Source organism: Neopelma chrysocephalum, unplaced genomic scaffold (assembly GCF_003984885.1).
Source record: "Neopelma chrysocephalum unplaced genomic scaffold, ASM398488v2 Primary Assembly neopelma1_88, whole genome shotgun sequence".
In the NCBI taxonomy this organism is placed as follows: domain Eukaryota; kingdom Metazoa; phylum Chordata; class Aves; order Passeriformes; family Pipridae; genus Neopelma; species Neopelma chrysocephalum.
Genome location: NW_020897750.1, coordinates 4,572,895 through 4,579,175, shown reverse-complemented (window position 1 = coordinate 4,579,175; position 6,281 = coordinate 4,572,895).

Genomic DNA, 6,281 nt, shown 5'->3' with positions numbered 1-6,281 from the left:
TAGAACGGTCTGTTTAAAACAGTAAGTATCTTTAATAAGATATGTTTAAAGTATCAAATATCACACTGCTGAGGTTGTACCTTCCCCTCTTCCAGTAAGAGCACTGCTTATTTTACAACAAAGCAATGTTTATTTGTCATCAGAGCTCATGACTGAAAGAAGTTCTCAGGCATGACCTGCTGACTTGTGTCACCACACAAGCCCTGGGCTGGAATTGCCCCCAGTTCCAGTTCACCCCAGCCTTTCCTACTCTCTGGCTGGGGCAGCAGGACGTGGGGTGAGGCCCTGTGGAGATCCCTGCGCCCCTTTGGACTGATGCAGATGATGTAGGGCTGCACTTGCATGTTGTGACTCTCACCTGGCACCTTCCCTGGTCTGGCAAGGGGCATGTGCCAGCAGGACAGGATGTCCTCTCCTAAGGGCCAGGGAAGCTCAGAACCCTGCAGAGCAACTCGACTTTTTCTGTAGAAGTTTCACTGGCACCATTACAATGCACGTTACCAGACAAAGGGGGGGGATGATTTCATGGCAAGAGACCACTACCCCACATTTGTTGTCCTGGAGTGTGCTCAGCAAAGAATGGGTAGGTTTGATCCAAGCTGCATTAATACCAGTGATATTTTTTTTTAAAAAATATGTAAATGCTGAAACACAACTGGCCTGGTTGTCTACCTAAGTGCTGTTAAAAGTTTCCTCTATGATGTGGAAAAGCTGCTTTAAATCGTGTCAGAATTTATTTCCCCTTAAACTGTTTGGGTTACACCCATGCCCATCCCACTGGAGGGAGACAGGTCAGGTCAGGATCATTACTCTCCCACGCCAGGCAAGAGGCCGTAAGATAGGAAAAGCCATTAGGGACACAATGCTGACCATGGCAATACAAATATTCTTACTGACTTGTGAAATTTGCCTGTAATCCTCATGGGGAGAAGGAGATGCACTCATTATGTTCATAATCACAAGGGCTCACAGAGACTCACCATCCCTCATCAAGAGAAATAAGTTTTCAGCTGTAATAGGATTCACTGGTTGTTAATTTGCTCAACAAGTAATTTTCTTGTTTTTACCTTAATCCTTCAAACATGGCAATTCACCTGCAAAACATTTTTTAACGAAAACGGGGAGGCATCTTTCCTTTTCATGTATATGCTAATGAAATGAAAACAGGTGAATCAAACAACCAATAAATAGCTAAAAATATCCTTGGAACTGCAAGGGATCACTGAAACTTCCATGCTACTGAGGGAACACAAAGCCCATGCTATAACACTCTCCCTTGATAGGTGCTTTGATCCTTTGGCTAATGGAGGGGCCATATAAACTGTTTTTTGGGTGCTGAGCTGCAAACTAGTGTCGACACCTAGTTTGCCACGATGTGGACCAGGCACCAGGGCCAAGTGCATCCTCCCCCCTTTGACATCACAGCCGCTTCCTCACAAGGGGTTTTTCAGCACAGGCAGTGGTGCAAAGGAGCAGCTGAGTCGCAGAAAGGCTCAGTCTGAGCCTGGGCAAGGAGCTGCCCATGCCTAGGCCTGGGGTTGTAGTGACTCGTGCAGACACTTGATTCATTTAATGGAGTATAAAAGCCAGGCTAGCACACCATTGACCCTTTGGATCTTGTCACGAGCTCTTTGTTAATTTTAGCTGGAAATGTGTGCTGTTTCCATGGGCAGTCGAGAGCATCAACATCTTTTCCAAAGTATTACTATCGAGTCACTTGCTCACAGCGGGATAAAAGCTCTTTTTGGATGGCACGTAACACAGTCATCATCTCCTGCCCGGGGGCTTGTTTTGGTTTGGATTTGTTCTAAGCCAGTTCTTGCTGAAAACACTGTTCCATGGTTGCTGGCCAGCCGGGGCTGGAGGCATAGGGAGATGTGTGAATGGATGTTCACATGTTCCCAGCTGGCAGCGAGCAGAAAGCCCAACCAGTGTGCAAGCGTGACCTCCGCTGCTGAGCAGACACTGCAGGATTGATGGCCTGCACGATGGGCACCTCATCAGTTCATGCATGAGCACTCGATACTTTTATGCACGAACACCCCATAAATTTATGTATAGCATCCAATTGTTTCACATGTGAATGCCCTAAAAGTTCAGGCATTAGTGCCCAATAAGCTTATGCATGAGTGCCCAATAAATTTATACCTAAGCATCCCCTTACGTCATGCATACGCACTCCATTTGTTTACACGTGAGCATTGAGATAACTCACATGGGGACCCAATAAATCCGTGCCCGGGTGCTCCATTAGCCCACGCATGAGCACCCATTTAGTACATGCACGAATGCTGGGGGGACAGAGACTGCAGGGTTCAGGTCACTGGGGGCATCACGTGCCAAAACAGCAGCTGGCGAGAGAAGCCTGCGACCCACGGCTCGGACAGAGCTAAGGAAGAGGGGGAGCTGTAAGATGAGGCACCACGTGAGGGGACATGCAGTGAGACATCTGAGGAGGCCTGTGGAAGGTAAAACCCCCGAGGACACATGCTGCTGGACAGAGGTGTCTCACATCCTGGTAGGGTTCACCTCTGGAGGGTCTGTCACAAGTGGAGGACCCATGATGGAGCAGTGATGGCAGCAGCACACAACCCCCATCTCCTGTGCTGCTGACATCTCCCTGAAGGAATGGGGTTGTGCCGAGGGCAACCGACAGCACTTTTGCTCTAGGAAACAAAGGCTAAGCAGGAGGGGAGGAGAGGTGTGTAGCTTGATTTGAACCCAGGAATGGGGGAGGAAAAGTCTTTACTGAAATGTTTAATTGCTTATTATTTCTTTTCATCTCAATACCCAAATCAGTGATTAGAAGTCTGTGTTAATTGGCAGTTAACTACCTTGTTAAGTAAAAATTCAGCAAGTTGAGGCTGTTGTGCTGAGGACACATTGCTGATCACATTCCTTGTGCTGAGCCTGAACATCAGATGCCTTCCCACTGCCTCATCTTCCCCAGAACCACGAGGAACAAGTGCCTCTTTGCTGTCCTGGAGGGACCAAGCTGGCATCTCTGCCCAGAGAGCTGCGGAGCTTGGTGCCACAGTAACACTCCTGCCCCAACTGACTGTAAGACTAAGAGATAGGCAGGAGGGGAGGAAGGAAACCACCCCTTTCTTTCCTGAAGCCTGAAACCCAATTGCCAGCAAATGAGATGTATCTCTGATGCCACATTCCCACCCTCTGACACTTCTTGGTGCGGAGTCATCTCGGGTCCTTCTCCACAGAAAATTGGTTCTTTTCAGGAGCATCAAAACTACTTTCAAGATCTTTATGCTGGCACAGATGCCCACAAACAGCCCTCCCAGCTCCCCAGAGCACCAAGGGGCTGAGGAGCACAGTTCACCTGGGGTCAATGCATTTGCCCAGCCCTGGGAGGAAGTGCCTTTCCCTGCCTGTGTGCCCAGCGCCCGACTTCGCCTGTCAGAGCTCAGCACTGTCCCCACCTCTTGCCATTGCTTTTTTCACGTCTCGTTTATTCCTGCCCGCAGGAGCTGAGGAGGAGTGGGGCTGGGCCAGGTGGCAGCAGGCCTGGCTAGCAGGTGACACGCTTTCACGTCCAGAGCTAACAAACCCTTTGCCTCAACTGATCCAAACAAATAAGGTGCTCACTCTCCTCTGCTGCTTGACTGGGTATTCCCTACATCTCACTTCGCTTGATGACTGGTGTATTTAAGTCATTTCCCTCACTGGCATAAGTAGGATCAGTTTCAGGTCACCATTAAGTTCCTGGATATAATGTCATGGGGAAAAAAAGATTACACAAGTCTGCTCAAAATATAAATCAAAATATGTGTAGAATCAAGTATAATTTCTCACTAGTGGGGTAAAAGAGGACTAATATTTCCTTACTAGAAAGATTAGACTGAGCCACAGAGAAAAGTCACTTTTTTGAAGGTTATTTGGTTGTGAATCTCTATCCACAAGCCAACATTGCTTTTTAAGAAAGTTAAGAAATTTTCACTCTACTATCCAGTCACAAAATCACAGCTTTAAGACAGAACTGATTGTAATCCTTACCAAGGCATGCATGGATTTCAAGGTTCATCTATCAGAAAACCATCCATGGAATAAAATTCTTAAAATACCAGTTTGCATGTCTTTTGCACCAAACACACTTGTATTGAGTTACTAGGAAAATCCCCTCCAGTGGCTTCATTTCCAGTTTTACAAGGCATTATATCAAACAAAATATCCTTTTATGTGCATATACTGACGTTAATAAGTAAGTAAAAACATATATACATAGATACATTAACCTACACCAGTGGGACACAGCATTAGAGTTTTGGAACTTCAAGTTTAAGGCACTTTAAAAACACAAATGTCTTTAGAAGAACTATGTTACCTCACAGATGATGGGCGGGAACCTTGCCACCTCTAACTTCAAGCACAAAGTTTACCAGTACGTATGTGATGAGACATTTGAAGTGGAAACTAGCCCTGGGCTTCCAGAGGTGTAGCACAGAGCAGTGACAATTCCAGCTCAACCTCCTTTTTCCACTATTCCTAAGCAAGGCAGCATGACGAGAGCATCATTTGCCAAAGGGGATTCCTGGCTGGGAAATTGCAAATTCCAGTTTACAAGACTGAAACTCCAATGTCGCTAGAAAAATGTTCCTCCTCATTGCTCACGAGAACCAAAATTGCTTTTAACTTCCCATATATCTGGAAACCAAACAGCTCAGCTAATAAAACACTTCACTGCCTACACAGTAAGAAAGCAAAACCTGCACAGTGGCAATGACACTGCACTGACAGAACGCTCACAGCTCTCCTATCACAGCTGACAGGGAAGTTTTCAGATGCCTGCTTTTGTGAGATTTCAAAACAGAGCTTCATTTTTTAAATACAAGCAGCCAACCAAATATTTGCATGTTACTCACTCTCCTTGCTAGGCTGGGTGTAGCCCTACTGAACACCTGAGCAGTAGCTGGTGTCGAGTAACTGACTTCTACCCCCAAAAAAACTGAAGTTTTCAGGGTGTTTTCCAGCAGCAGCTTGAGAAGCAAAACATTACCTAGGGAACTTCCTTCAGTAAGTCTAAGCAGCAGAGCTGAGTCTCTTCCAATAAGAAGTTAATGCACAGCCCAGGGCACTCAGTAAATCATCAGGAACAGCAGTTGCTTTCACACACCTACCATTAATCCTTACTCGGCATGTGCTGGACATGCCGAGCATGGAAAATAAGCTGGACAAAGCTATCAGCTTCACGCCATGGGTGAAGGAACAGAGACTAGGGACAAAAATTACATTCCTGCAGTCAAGTGCATTTGAGAACTAGGCAAAGACTGAAAAATATAAGGGCTTAATAGATTTATTAGTAACTACTGGCATGTAATGTGGAATATGCTACAATCTTCACATACAAGGAATTCATGGTAATTACTGGCCAAGCACTGCAAAGCACAGGTTAAACAGAAAGAAGCTGAAGCAGCACACACAACTTCCTCACACTTATTACACTGCTCTGAACGTGTAAATCCATCTCACACTTGTCCAATTAACCCATTTTCAGTCTTATTTTAAATGCTACAGGGACCAAGCTTAAGATTTAGAAGAGGACTGGAAACTGGCAGCTGTTTGCAAATAGTAGGTGGGACGCAACTCCGGGTGACAGTTCCCTCCCTGCTCAGGGAGGAAATTTAGTTCCACTCAACTATGAAGAAAGTCAACATGCAAAGTTTTCACGTATTACTGCAAAGGAAACAGCAGATGTATATAGGTCAAGTCGTACGTCCTACCCTCCTTTTCTTCTGAAGGGGCCACAAAGACAAATGAATACCCTGATGTGACCACATGGTTACAGCACTCCCTGTGTTGCCGCTTGCTCATAGAACAAGCTACTAACAAGGTAATGTACTTATACACAGCTATATACTTGTTAATAACAAGTTATTTTCAAAGCCCGCTGGCCAGCAGTCTTCCCTTTCAGCTCTAGGTTTTATTACCTCTCCTAATATTTTCCCATTTGTACCTCACCCTTCACAGCATCAGCAAACACCACTATGACAACATGGCACTGCAAACTCCAAGAAGTATGACCAGGCCATCAGACCACGTGCTGACATTCCCTAGAGCTTTGACTGCTTAACACCTTTTCTTGGCTGGAAACCTTTCACATCAGGCTCCAGCTCAGAAGGTCAAAGGGAGATTATTACATCAGGGACATTATTACAACCTTGACTAGAAGCAAACCTCAAACCTTTAAGAGGGCAAAACCTCCTTAATCTGTCTGACAGTAGGCAGATTTTGCTCAGTTCTGCATCCTTCAACAGTAACACAGAAGT